At 41.8% G+C, this 15132-nt stretch overlaps 1 protein-coding gene and 1 non-coding gene across 5 annotated transcripts in view; both read left to right on the plus strand.

Annotated features, from left to right (window-relative positions):
* The first annotated feature begins 7674 nt into the window (after positions 1 to 7674).
* Positions 7675 to 15132, plus strand: part of Pals1 (protein associated with LIN7 1, MAGUK p55 family member) — a 65906-nt gene continuing 58448 nt past the window's right edge. For all 4 annotated transcript variants that reach the window (XM_090344317.1, XM_090344319.1, XM_090344318.1 and 1 more), the window contains exon 1: positions 7675 to 7815. The gene's annotated coding sequence lies outside the window, so the exon portion shown is untranslated. The remainder of the gene's footprint in view (positions 7816 to 15132) is intronic.
* On the plus strand, positions 10554 to 10658 carry LOC150054583 (U6 spliceosomal RNA). Its single transcript, XR_016537705.1, has one exon. It is a non-coding gene; the product is annotated as a U6 spliceosomal RNA (small nuclear RNA).

The following is a 15132-nucleotide window of genomic DNA, read 5'->3' on the forward strand; positions in this document are numbered from 1 at the left end:
GTCCTGGGCTTGAGCTCAGGGCCTGAGCACTGTCCTTGGACTTTCTCAAGGCTAGAGCTCTACCACTTGAGCCTCAGCACCACTTCTGGCTTTTTTCTATGTATGTGGTACCGAGGAATCGAACCCGGGTCTTCATGCATGCTAGGCAAGCACTTTAACCACTAGGCCAAACTTCCGGCCCCCCACTTCGTTTTTTGCTGGTAAACTGAGCTAAAAGTATCACAGATTTGTCTGTCCTGGTTGGCTTTGAACTGACCTAGTGTTCCTGAATAGCTAGAATTACAAGCATGAGTCACTGACATCTGAATATTTATTTTAAAGGAAGCTGTATATAACCACCTGAAGCTGTAAGATGTTCAATTATTAATTCAGTCTTGATAAAGCAATTTGTTTGGGAGTTACTTTTACTATGGGAGTTATTTTTACTATTGTAACTTAAAAAAAAAAAAGATGAAGTCTTGCTGTTATCGAAGCTGGTCTGGAACTCCTTGCTCAAAAGAAGCTCCTGTTTTCAGACTAGAGTGCCCGAGACTACAGGCATAAAGATCATACTCAGCCTTATATATACATTTAGATTTCTTTTTAGATGTTAGCCCAAAATGATAACTTTCCCTTTCATCTTTTTAACACTTCATGCTCACTCACATTTGGCTCGCAATTATAAAGCTACTGAAATTATGAAAATGATTCTTTTACATTATTATCATCAGTATAGGGCCACTAGTGACTGACTTAATCCTACCTTTTTTTATGTCAACTATTGAAAGTGTCCAAAGGAGATATCAGTGTAAAATACACACCAGACTTTTAAAAATATTTTAATAAAAATGTACCTACCTCTTTGTGTGTGTGTGTGTGTGTGTGTGTGTGTGTGTGTGATGTGTGTATGTATGAGGAGAGAGAGAGAGAGAGGTACCAGTGGCTCATGCTTGTACCTGTAGTTAATTGGGAAGCTAAGAATAAGAGGATCACATTGTCAATCCAGTCCAGACAGAAAAATACATGGACTCCATCTTCCATGAGGGAAGCTAGATGCCTGTGATCTATGATCTCAATGAGAACAAGAGGCCTAAAGGCAGAGCATAGCTCAGGTATACATTAAGCAGGAAACTAAACTCTATCCTAAAAAATAACCAGTAAAAAATCCACTAGCACAACGATGTTCATTGCAGCACTATTTACCATAGCAAACATATGGAACCAACCCAGATGTCCCTCAGTTGATGAGTGGATCAACAAGATGTGGTATTTGTACACAATGGAATTCTATGCTGCTGTCAGAAAGAACAACATTGCACCATTTGTAAGGAAATGGAAAGACTTAGAAAAAATCATATTAAGTGAAGTAAGCCAGACTCAAAGGAACATAGGCTCAATGGTTTCCCTCATTTGTCATAATCAGTAGGAACCTTGGGCTCTCCTAGCAGAGATTTATAATAGAACAAAAACCTAGATACATAAGGCCATCTAGTACGACGCTAAATGAAAGGACCTCCAGGATATAGAAACAAAAGCCATATAATGAGTGATTGTTGTCCTTGATGTACTATGTTATCTCTCATCTCTTTTACTGTCCCTTGGTTATCGCATATTGTTACAATATTTCACCTTGTTATCTGAAATATTTTATATATGCTTAATTGGTTATTTGAAATAGGAGAGGGAAGCGGGGAAATCAAGTTGTGAGGGAAGGGAAGGAAATGGGAAACAGGATATGAGAAAGGGTATCAGTATTTGTGAAGTAATGCACCTTCTATCTGGTGAATATAATGTAACCCTTCTATTAATTACAATAAAAAATATATGAAGAAAATAACCAGGTACCGCTGGCTCACAATGGTTAATCCTAGTTACCTAGAAGGCTAAGATCTACAGGAATGTGGTTCCAAACTAATCCTGGGCAAAAGCCATGCTGAAGGCATGGCTCAAATGAAGCAACACCAAGCAAGCAAAGCTATAAGGCCCTGATTTTGTTCTGCCAAAAAAGAAAAGAAAAAAAAGGTGTAATACTTGGGGCCAGAAGTTTAGCCTGGTGGTGGAGTATTTACCTAGCATGTGCATTCAATTCCTTGCTACCACATACATAGAAAAAGCCAGAGTAGTGCTGTGGCTCATGTGGTAGGGTTCTAACCTGGAGGAAAAAACCCAAGGACAGTACTCAAGCCCTGAGCTCAAGCCCAGGACTGGACAGAGAAAAACAAAAAAAAAGATAAAAGAAAGATAAAAGAAAGAAGGACGCCAGAAGTGGTGCTATGGCTCAAGTGGCAGAGTGTAAGCCTTGGGAAAGCCCAAGGACTGCCCAGGCCCCGAGTTCAAGCCCCAGAAACCGCCCCCCCCAAAGAGTATACTTCATTATGCTTAATTAAGCAAAATTTGGCAGTTTTTTTGTTTTTATTTTTTGTTGGTCGTGGGGCTTGAACTCAGGGCCTGGGAACTGTTTCTGAGTTCTTTTGCTAAGGCCAGTGCTCTACCACTTTGAGTCACAGCACCAGTTCTGCTTTATGAGTGATTAAATGGAGATAGATAAAAGTCTTACAGGGAGATTTCTGACCAGGTTGGCTTCAAATTGATATCCTTAGATCTCAGCCTCCTTGAGTAGCTAGGATTAGAGGCATGAGCCACAGGCACCTGGCTTAAATTTTTATATTATTTGGTTATATTGTTTGTTATTTAAGTAATATTTAACCCAAAATATTATTTAAAGATTAATTTTATCCATTTATTTTTAATGATGCAATTTAAAAACATGCAGAATATATTTGTGAACAAAACACATGTAACTCATAGACTATTTCCATAGAATAACATTACTCTAAAGAAAAATCAACTACTCATTTTCTTGGCTCACAGCCTTTCCCTACTACTACAGAGATGGAATTTCTTCCCACCTCCTCAATCAAGAGTGGAAAAGATTCCCATGAAACCAACTAGAGACTGGGAGAATGCTACAATCAGGAATACACATACACAACAGTAACTATGGTCTTTTATAAAAACTACTTCCTTGATGCAGATTATCTATAGAAAAGAAATTGGAAGTACAACTGGTTATTAATATCTGGTAAGAGCCTTTCCAAAAGTTGGTGTACACATACTTTGAAAAAGAATCTTTATAAATGTAACACATTCCCGATGACCAAGCAATTCTACTCCTGCATATTTACTCAAGAATAATGAAGTTGTATTCATAGCAAGGCATATGTTAAAACCAAGATTCATAAACAAATGGTCATGGAATTTTACTCACAGCAGCAGAAAAACTGGAAACAACCCAAATGACCCACAACTGATGAGTAGTTAAACACACTGGTATGTTCATATAGTAGTACTACTTAGCAACAAAAGAAACAAACTACTAATAAATGCTACAACACATGGCTGAATCTGAGAAACATTATGTTGAGTGAAAGAAGCTAGATTGTGTAATTAAAATTTATAGGACCATTTAGAAGATGAACTTAAAGTACATAATAAAATTTATAGGAAGATTTAGAAGATGAAACCAATGTATAAAAAAAATCTGTCAGTGGTAGTCAGGGGTGGGGTTAGGTAGGAGGGTATTATGAAATAGTATTGGGAAACTTTTTTTCTTTTTTGGGGGGGGCAGTCCTGGCCTTGAGCTCAGGACCTGAGCACTGTCCTTGGGCTTTCTCAAGGCTAGAGTTCTACTGCTTGAGCCACAGCACCACTTCTGGCTTTTTCTATATATGTGGTATGGAAGAATTGAACCCAGGTCTTCATGCATGTTAGGCAAGCACTCTACCACTAGGCCAAACTCCAGGCCCAGTATCAGGAAACTTAAGAAAATAGATACTTTTGGTGGGGACCATGGCCTAGTGGTAGAGTGCCTGGCTAGCATACATGAAGCCCTAGGTTCAATTCCTCAGTGCCACATACACAGAAAAAGCTGGAAGTGGTGCTGTGGCTCAGGTTGTAGAACACTAGCCTTGAGAAATCCCAAGGACAGTGCTCAGCCCCTGAGTTCAAGCCCCAGGACAGGCAAAAGGAAGGAAGGAAGGGAGGGAGGGAGGGAGAGAGAGAGGAAGGGAAAATAGATGTTTTCTACAGTGTTTGGCTACATTCGTACACACAAACTAAATACTTAAAAATAGATGTATTTTTGTCTGGTGCTCATGGCTTATGTCTACAATCCTAGTTGCACAGGAGGAAAAAAATCTGAGGATAATGATTCAAAGCCAACTTAGCAAGAGGTCTATGAGACTCTTATCTTCAGTTACCTACCAAAAAACCAGAAGTGGAGCTGTGATTTAAGTGGTAGAATACAAACTTTGAGCAAAAAAGCTCAAGGACAAGACCCAGCCCTTGAGTTCAAGCCCCAGGACTGGCATATGCACAATAAAAGGATGTATTTAATTGCATATAAATTATACTTCAATAAATTGACTTTTTTATGTGGGTCATGGGGCTTGAACTCAGCCTGGGCCCTATCCCTGAGCTCTTCAGGTCAAGGCTACCACCCTTCCTCTTTTCTAGAGGTTAACTGGAGATAAGAGTCTCGGGTACTTTTGTGCCTGGGCTGGCTTTGAACCTTGCTCCTCAGATCTCAGCCTGGTAAGTAGCTAGGATTACAGGTGTGAGCCACCACACCTGGCAATAAATTGATTTTTAAAAGACTATATTTATAGGCTAATTACAAAGGTTCTATAATTTGATTTTTTGAATGTCCCAAAGACCCCATGTATTGAGGCGTGGTTTCCAATCTGCAGTGCTATTGGGAAGCAGTCGAAATCTTTTCATGGGAAGGCCTAGTCACTGGGGCAGGTAGAGGGGAGGGAGTAAGGCAGGGATGTTGCTGAAAGGGATATCTGGGACCCTAGCCAACCCCACAACTTCTCTCTCTCTGCTCCCAAGCCACCATGAGGTGAACAATGTCCTCTACTATATATGATCTACACAGCCACAGATTCAAAGCAGCAAAGCCAAACATGAACCTCCCAAATCCCTGATTAAGCCTTTATTAAGTTTTCCTCAGGTATTTTGTCACAGTGACAGAAAGCTAACAACTTTATTAGGTTTAAGGAATAGTACATACATGCTCAAACCTGCTTGCTCTTAATGATGTACTGCTTTTTCTCTTAAAATCAGCTTTATGATCAGAGGAAATTCATTATATAAATTGTTTTGATTTTCCATAATATTCATAATTCTTTGTAATATCACATAGGACACGTTTTCCATTTTCATACTCTATAGCTAGATCTCTTACTACACCAATATACTTTTAAAAACCTGGTTAAGGGTCAATATTTATTCCAATTCTGTTTCAGTATATCACATGGAAAATTTAGGGCTTTTCCATGATAAATTTGTAAAGATGGTGAAGCAGGAGGCAGAAACTGCCATCTTTATGCAGAATTCTTTAAATGGGATATTATAGGCCAAATATCTGAAAAAGCTGAAGGCTAGCCAGGCACCAGGGGCTCACTCCTGTAATCCTAGCTACTCAGGAGGCTGAGATCTTTGGATAAAGGTTCAAAGTCAGCCTGGGCAGGAAAGTCTGTGAGTCCCTTATCTCCAATTAACCACCAAAAAGCTGGAAGTGGAGCTGTAGTTCAAGTGGTAGAGTCCCAGCCTGAAGCAAAAAGAGGAACAGTGTCCAGGCCCTATTTAAGCACCAGAATGGGCACACATACACACACAAGGCTGAAGTCTATCTTTGACCTTTTCATCATTGCTCTTCTAAATATTTGTTGAGTACCACTTATATATTAAATGCTAAGATCTAAGAATAAATAGTGGTGAATAAAATAGAATAAGTCCTTGAATTTATGGAGCTAATTTGAAAAGATCGATAATAAATATATAGCTCTCATAAGTAAAATGGAAAATAAAATTGTCCTGTAGTCATAAGTGAGTGATAGGAGGTAGAATGTGGGAGATGTTGGTATTTATCCATTTCTTTGAACAGTTAGTGGACATAACTGGTTCTTTTGTTCTGTGTCAAGCACCTCACCCCCAACAATGTCTGGAGACATCTTTGTCATAAGTGGGGAGGAGTACCTGGCATCGGATGGGCAGAAGCTGAGTACACTGACAAACATCCTATAGTGGAGAGGGCAGCCCTCACAAGAAATTCTCAGCCACTCATGAATGACAGCAGTCCCAAGGTTGACGAACTGAGCTAGGAAAAACTTATTGAGGAGCTGGAGGGAGATTCATTACATGAAGAACTTTAAAAAGAAAATGTTACACACTAACCTTTAGTTCCTTTTGGTGTGTGGCTAGTAATTTTCTAGAATTCTGGAGACTATTTGCAGCTCACACCTTTTTCAAGGCATCTTTGTGGAGGAATGTGGGCCAAGGCTGTGCAGTTAATGTTGCTTTGGAACTGGTATTCAGTGTTCACTGAAGAATGTCTGATAGCAAGAGGATTAAAGGCCAGAGTTGGCAGGCAATAGCGTCATGTCCTGGATCCTTCTATTTAAACAGTCCCAACTTGAAAAAAGTCTTGAATAGACTACTGCTCAGATTTGGGGGTGATAACCCAAGACAGGTAGGTTATCCCAAATCTTGATCATCTGGAATGGTGATTTTCTTAGTTCAGAGCACCACAGTTCAATAGAATACCAGTAACCCATCCGGTGTCCAAAGGGAGAGGTTAAGAAAAATAATGTTTTTGTTTTTTAAAGAAAGGAAGGGCAGGCCTGAAGATAATGGGAATGATGATTTTTTAAAACCCATCACCACAGTGGAAGTAAACTAGGAAAACCGTGATGGCTTGCCTATCACAGGTTGTCTTACCCATCAGGGTTGTCCACACAATGTACCCCAAAACTGGGAGACACAACAGGCTCAAGTGCTGGATTTCAGCCCAGTAAGAAGGGGTTGGTTAACAAACAGCAAGGCGGGATACCCTTGGGGATAAGATTACTCTAACCACGCAGACCTTGGATGGCTTTCTTTAGGAGGCGTTAAGGGAAACGTGCTGACAGTTTCTCTGCTGGGAATGCGTTCAGGGCCCCCTGAATACTGGCCCCGGCCCCGTGTGATGAAGACAGCTGTGGCCCTGAGCGGCCTTTCTGGTTGTGTGTGTGGTGTTGGTTTTGTTGTTGTTGTTGCTGTTGTTTGTTTTTCAGAGCTGGTTCCGGCTGGAAGCTTCTCAGAGTCGTCGATAGAGTCAGGGAATTCTGTAAACACTAAGCGCTCCATGCGCTGGCGTCACGGTGGCTGGGGAAAGCTACAGCGACCGTGCCTGACTAGAAAAGAACTGCCCTCAGGAGACGACCGTCACCTGAGGAAGATGGGGACCCCGAGGAAGCAGCGGCCCGCTCCAGGTTCCGCCCTTAGGAAACGACGCTCCCGGCCGGGCGGCCCGCTCCGAAGCCGCTCCACAATACCCGCGGCCGGCAGATTCGCCTTTTATACGCGGAGGCGCGTGAACGCGCGCCCCCGACTGCTCAGAGCTACAGAGCTGACCAATGAGCAGGCGCCCTCTCGACGCGGGCTCCGGATTGGGCGGTCCGCGCCGGCTCTGGGCGGGGCCTGGGTGGGTGAGTATGTGATTGGGGGCGGGGACTGGGCTAGGCGCGCTCGCTGCGCCAGAATCCCGGGGGCGCGTGCGCGGTCTCGCGGCTGCCGCGGGGGCTGGTCTCGCGCGGTCTCGAGGTGGAGTTGCGGGCAGCGGCGACGGCGGCGACGGAGGAGGCTGGCGGTGAGGAGGGGGAGGGGACTAAGAGACTCTGAGGTGGGGAGTCGGGAGTTTTCTGGATTCTTTATCCGGTATTTCTGAAGGCCGTCCGCCGCAGGACTGTCGCTTCTGTAGTCTGGAGGAACGGCGGCCACCGCGTTGCGGAGGTAAGAGGCGGACCCGTGGCGGCGGCCAGAATCTTCAACAGGTCGCCGGGAGCGCGGACGCGGGGAGAGGGGCGGCTGGGCAGCGGGGCGGCTGGGCAGCGGGGCGGCTGGGCAGCGGAGGGGGCACGGCCCCTCCCCCCGTACCCCTTTCCCAGCGCGCCGGGCCCCGGCCCGTCCCCGGGCTCGGCGGCGGGATCGCCCCGGGCAGCGGGTACGTGGGCCCGGTGCGAGCCCAACCTTTGTCCCCCGGAGGAACGCTGCCCGCGCCCGCTGCCCGCGCCGGAGCCCTGGGTGCTCCTCGGCGCGGTCTCCATTCCGACCCGCCGGAGTGGTTGGGGGCTCGGTGAGGGCGACTGGGGAGGGGCGGCGCCGGCGCCGGGGTTGAGCTCGCAACGGCCCGGACTCCCTCCCGGCGGGACCGGGAGATCCGCGGGGGAAAAGACTTTCCCAGAGAACACGGAATGTGGTCAGCGTTCCCGTGCCTGCGTCAGGAGGCTCCCGGTCCCCTGGCCGCGTTCCTTAAACAGATAGACAGTTCCTGCTTCCTGGTGAACACTTCGTTGTTATTGTTGGGTTTTGGTTTTTTGTTTTTTAACGAAAAGCCTAATTTCCCGGGTGCTTTCTGATCATTTGCTGGGAGATTGAACTTTGGAGTCTGTAAATTACAGATCGCTTCCAGGGATCTTTGTCGTAAATTATGTAACTTCATGATGATAACTCTCCCTCTGTTGTAGTTGATTGACATACGGTAATGTGGGTGGAATTTAGGTTTCTGTTGAAAAGGTTTTCCCAGGCATTTATAATAAGGTTAGCTAAGCGGGTTTTATACATTCGAATTTAGAATTTTAAGAGTTTATATTTGGAAAGCCGAAATAACAAGAATTTGAAGTTTTTGATCCGACTGACTGGGTGAAAAGCATTAATACTTGTGAACTTTTTAAGAATGCTGTGTTTAATGATAACATGCTAATAATGATTTGAACAGAATTGAATTGTAACAGAAGTTAATAAGTATTAAATGATGTGTTGTTTATTGGTATCTTTGAAGTGTAAATATTGGTAGTAATGAAAATTAGTAAATTTCTTGAATATTATCTGATTTTTATATGATCCCTGTGGGCATATTACAAATGTAAGTAGTTATTAAGCAGGCAAAACTATAACAAGTGATCATTTTATCTTTCTCTAAAACGATTAGCTGTCTTACTATGAGTGGCTTTCTTGATTGATTTTTAGCTTTCGCTTGAACGACTAGTAAAGATGAACTCAAAGATGAACGTGAGATTATAAAAGTTCTTCCTAAGGATGGCCTAAATTGCCACAATGCTTTAGCTCTTAATACAGTCTTCTGAATTATGATCTTGATTAAAAATCTTATCTAAGGGGAGGGAAATCGGGACCAAGACATGTGAAAGGGTATCAATATATGGGAATTAATGCACCATCTATCTGGCAAATATCATGTAACCCTTCTATTAATTAGAATAAAAAACATATGAAAAAAAAGAAAAGAAAGTCTAAATAAAGCCAAAAGCAAAGTAAAAAAAAAATCTTATCTATTACGACCTATGTCATGAAGGTTAGCCCAGCCTAGCTTCAGAGTCTCTATGTAGCACCGTCTGGCCTCAAACTCTCAATCCTCCTTGCTCAATCTCCAGAGTGCTAGTGTACCTCCAGAGGTATGTGCCACCTCCTGTGGGTTCCTCACCATAAACCAACATGTTACTTTTTCCAAATCATGTAAGAAACTGGCAGAGTTGACTTTTTTTTCTTTACTCTTATACATTGTTTTCAGGTGGTTTTTTTTTTTTTTATAGCCACAAATCACAATTATTTGTCCACTGAAGAGTTGTTTCCAGTTTTTCAATAACCCTTCTCCCCTCTTGACCCTGGGGTTCAAACTCAGGGCCTCTTGCTAAGTAGGTTACCACTGAGCAACACCTCCATCCATTTTGGGGGCATTTTAAACAGGGTTTCATGAATGTCTTTCTGTGTGTATGCAACCTGTAAGGAAATTGCTGATAGGTTGAAAGACATTTTCAACTTTACTAGCTACAAGCAAATTACCTCTAAAGGTGTAATGACTCATTCCTGCCAATTATATGAGTGCTAGTGGTTTCTCATCCTTGCATTGTCAGATTTTCTGCCAGTTAGGATGAACAATTATGTTATCATTTCCTTTCTTTTTAAGAAAGATTGCAAGTTTGTATACCACCCCAGGAGAAATACAAAACACTTTCATCACTTAAAATACTTTTGTGCTGGGGCAGGGAGTTTGGCCTAGTGGTTAAAGTGCTTGCTTAGCATGCACAAAGACCTGGGTTCGATTCCTTGGTACCACATACATAGAAAAAAAAGCCGGAAGTGGTGCTGAGGCTCAAGTGGTAGAGCTCTAGCCTTGAGAAAGTCCAAGGACGGTGCTCAGGCCCTGAGCTCAAGCCCAGGACTGGTTAAAAAAATAAAATAAAATACTTTTGTGCTGCACTTTTTAAATCAGTCATTCTGCAAACTTAACCTCTCTCTGGCAACTGGTGATCCTATAATTTGCCTTTTCTCAAGTATTATGTAAATGGAATTTTATAGTGCTTAGCATTTTGTCTTTTCTTTTCTTTTGTTTTTTTTTTTTTTAGTGGGTCTTGACCTCTGGGCCTGAGTGAGCGCTATCCCTGAGCTCTTCAGCTCAAGGCTACCCCTCTACCCCTTGAGCCACAGCCCCACTTCCCCTTTTGTAGTGATTAGTGTTTGGCATCAGGAGCACACATACTAAAATTGGGATGATAGACAGAATAGCATGAACTCTTTACAAACATGATAGGTAAATTCATGAAGGATTCTATATTATTACACAGACTATTAAGACATGACCTGTGTGAGAAGAAAAAAAAAAGACTTCAAAAAAACAATGAAAGGAATGCAGTAGACTGAAGAAAGTCAAGAAGATTACAAAGGCAATGCTGGTGCTAGCAAAAAGGAGTAAAGATTCTGCATTTTATCTGCAGTATCTCTGTGATTTTTTTTTTTTTTTGCCAGTCCTGAGCTTGAGCTCAGGGCCTGAGCACTGTCCTTGGACTTTCTCAAAGCTAGAGTTCTACCACTTGAGCCTCAGCACCATTTCTGGCTTTTTTCTGTGTATGTGGTACCAAGGAATCAAACCAAGAATTTCGTGCATGGTAGGCAGGTCCTCTACCATTAGGCCATACTCCTGGTCCCAAAAGTATTGATGTTCTAAATTTTGATGAAACTAAATTACTCATTGCCTTACTCAAGGTCACTTGACATTTTCTTAGTGACTTTTTAGTTCTTCTAAGAGTTTAGTGAGTTTTAAAATTTTGTATTCCTTTATGTTTCATTTTGATTTTTTTTTTTTTTGGTCAGTCATGGACTTGAGCTTAGGCCCTGAGCACTCTCCTTGAACTTTCTTAAGGCTATAGCTCTACCACTTGAACCTCAGCACCCCTTCTGGTTATTTTCTTTTCTCTTTTTTTTTTTTTTGGCCAGTCCTGGGCTTGAGCTCAGGGCCTGAGCACTGTCCTTGGACTTTCTCAAGGCTAGAGCTCTACCACTTGAGCCTCAGCACCACTTCCGGCTTTTTTCTATGTATGTGGTACCGAGGAATCGAACCCGGGTCTTCATGCATGCTAGGCAAGCACTTTAACCACTAGGCCAAACTCCCGGCCCCCCTTCTGGTTATTTTCTGTTTGTGGTGCTGAGGAATCGAACCCGGGTCTTCATGCATGCTAGGCAAGCACTATACCGCAAGGCCAAACTCCTGGCCCTCATTTTGAATTTTTATGTAAAGTGAGAAGTACAAGTAGAGTCCAGATTATTTGTGTTATTATTCTATGACTGGTTGTTGAAAGAATTCTCCCTTGTTATTGAATTGCCCTTGTATCTTTGTAAAAAACTCTGTAACCTAGACATTGCTCTCTTTTTTTTTTTTTGCCAATAATACACAATCTTGAAATATAGCTTAAACATTTATTGACATCAGGTAGTATAAGTCAACTTTTTTATGGTTATTTTAGTTTCTTTGCCTTTCCATATAGAATTTAGAATCTACTTGCTCACACTCATGAAAAATTGTGTTTATGTTTTTGGTAAGGATTATGTTTAATCTGTAGATTATCCTGATATCTTAATAATACCGAGTTAATCTGAAACATAACATTTCATTTCATTTATTTAGGTTTTTTATTTTTCTTTTGGTGGCACTAATGTTCATTCTACTTTCTTAGCTGGAACTTTATTGCTTGAGCTACATTTCCAGCCTGGCTTTTTGCAGGTTGTTTTTAGAAATGGAGTCTCCTGGACCTTTCTACCCATGCTGATTTTGAACCAAAATCATCTTTATCTCAGTCTTTTGAGTAGTTAGGATTACAGTTGTGAGCCACTGCAGATACCTAGGTTGCTTCTAATTATTATTTTTTAAACAGGTCTAAAAGCCTGGGGCTGGCCTGGACCAATCCTAGATCTTCTTACCCGGCATTTTTAGTTGGGATTATAGGTGTTTGCTGTCATTTCTAGCATATATGTTGAGATTGGGAGTCTTGCTAACTTTTTAAAAAGGCTGTCCTCAAACCATGATCCCCTAGATCTCTTATCTCCAGTGTAGTTGAGATTACAGGTTTGAATCTTGGTTAGGGCTTTGCTTTATGTTTCAATAATGCCTGGCTATGCTTACCCATGGTGGCCTTCAGTTGGTTGCTAGTCACTGGTCTCAAACAGTCCTCCTGCTGCAATTTCCCAGGCTAGCTTTAAGACCTTGGAGTGAAGGTAGATCCCTTGAAATTTTTCTTGGAGAAATATTTTGGTCTCTATGCCTCTTATATTAATAAAGTGACATTAAATGTAACATTTGCAATTTAAAGTGGAGAGGGCTGAGGATGTAGTCAGAGGTAGAATGCTTGCCTAGAATGCATTGGGCCCCAACACTGCAGAAAGAAAGAAGAGAGAGAGAGAGAGAGAGAGAGAGAGAGAGAGAGAGAGAGAGAGAGAGAGAGAGAGAGAGAGGGGAGAGAGTCAAACTAAATAATACATTTAGAAACTAAAGTTATTTTTTTTTCTCTCAAGGTTATCTTTCTTCCACCTGAGTCACTGCACCACTTCCAGCTTTTTCTGTGTATGTTGTACCAAAGAATTGAACTTAGAGCTTCATGCATGCTAGGCAAGCACTCTTCTGCTCCTCAAACTAAAGTTCTTTATAACTCAGAGTCATGATATTAATAGTTGTATATAATTTATGTCAGTAAAACTTAAATTTTCTTGACCTATACTGGAGTTTGGAGATTGAAGGAGTGGTATTAAAATTATTAAATGAAGAAAGAAAATGTTAAGTATTTTCCTGTTATCAAACATTCCTCATAGTGTTTATCAAACATAGTAAATTCTTTGGTTTGCCTTTTGTATATAGAAGCTCTATCAATGATTCAAAAACCCTTTTTTTCCTTCAAAGGACAGATGAAATAATACTCTAAGAATTTATTCACATTAGTACATAAACTCTTACTCAAATTTTCGATCTCAACTGACTTTTTTTTTTTTTTTTTTTTTTTGCCAGTCCTGGGCTTGAGCTCAGGGCCTGAGCACTGTCCTTGGACTTTCTCAAGGCTAGAGCTCTACCACTTGAGCCTCAGCACCACTTCCGGCTTTTTTCTATATATGTGGTACCGAGGAATCAAACCCGGGTCTTCATGCATGCTAGGCAAGCACTTTAACCACTAGGCCAAACTCCCGGCCCCTCAACTGACCTTTTTTTTTCCTTCAAATTTTGTGCTGGTCCTGGTGCTTGAATGCTGAGCCTGAGTGCTGTCCCTGAGCTTTTGTCTTCCAGGCTAGTGCTCCACCACTTGACCCACAGTTCCGTTTGCAGAAATTTTGGTAGTTAATTGGAAATAAGAGTTTCATGGACTTTTCCATCAGGGTTGGCTTGGAATCACAGTCCTCAGATCTCGGCCTCCTGATTAGCTAGGATTACAGATGTAAGCCACCAACACCTAGCTTGTGCAAAATATATGTGTAATTGAAGAAACAAATGTGTAATTGAAGAACTAAAAGAGGAAGGCCAATAACATTTGGGAAGAATTATTATGGAGATCATAATTGGTCAGTGTGTAAAGAAGGGAAGCCTCTAGAGACCAACTACAAGTAAAGAGTCGTCCGCTTAAGAAAGTTAATTTTATTTACTTACTTGTTTTTTGTGCCAGGCCTAGGGCTTGAATTCAGAGCCTGGATCCTAAGCTGTTTTTGCTCAAGGCTGGTGTTCTGCCACTTGGTCTACTGCTCTATTTTCAATTTCTTGGTGATTAATTAGAGATAAAGAGTCTCATATACTTTTCTGTCCAAGCACTTTGAACCTCAGTCCTCAGATCATGGCCTCCTAAGTAGCTAGGATTACTAGTATGAACCACTAGTGCCTGGATAACTTTATTTTTTTATTTGTATTTATTGATTTACTTTTATTTTTTGCCAGTCCTGGGGCTTGAACTCAGAGCCTGGGCAGTGTCCCTGGGCTTTCTCACTTGAGCCACAGCACCACTTCTGGCTTTTTCTGTATGTGTAGTACTGAGGAATCGGACCTGGGGCTTCATGCATGGTAGGCAAGCACTCTACCACTAGGCCAAACTCCTGAGCCTAATTTACTTACTTATTTTTAAGATAGGTTCTAGTTATGTAGCCCAGGTTGGGTCAATGCTGAGAGATTACAAGTATGCTCCACCATGCATGGGGTCATGAGTTGTATTTTGAATAAAGACAAAGTTAGCTGGATGAAAACTTATGGAGGTTAAAATAAAAACAAGAACAAAAAAGAAACAAAACAAAAGCTAAGTTCTTTTCACACCAGTAAATGAGCTGTAGACTCATGATTGGTTGCTTGTTGGCTCTATCACTGTGATTTCCAGTGACTGCATAGAAATTGAAAGAGTGAAATAAAGCCAATAGGAAATGGCCAGAGTGTTTTGCTTGTTTGTTTTTGTGGGTCATAGGACTTGAACTCTGGGCCTGGGTGCTGCTCTTTACCACAAAGCTACTTCTCTACAATGTTGAGCCACAGTGCTACTTTCAGTTTTCTGGTGGTTAATTGGAGCTAATAGATTGGACTTCTGTGCCCAGGCTGGCTTTGAACCATGATCCTCAGCCTCCTGAATAGCTAGAATTAGAGGCATGAGCCACCAGCCCCCAGCAGCCAGTCTTGTTTTATGGAAAATAATGTGTTCATGGTAAAAATATTCATTCTTGTTAAATACATTGTAAATTGTGAGTATTTTGCTCCGTAGTTGGAACTATAGAAGATAGTTTATAAAGAATAAAGTTCAGTAG

The sequence above is a fragment of the Megascapheus bottae genome, chromosome 14 (genome assembly GCF_031878675.1).
Source record: "Megascapheus bottae isolate mThoBot1 chromosome 14, mThoBot2.hap1, whole genome shotgun sequence".
NCBI lineage: Eukaryota > Metazoa > Chordata > Mammalia > Rodentia > Geomyidae > Megascapheus > Megascapheus bottae.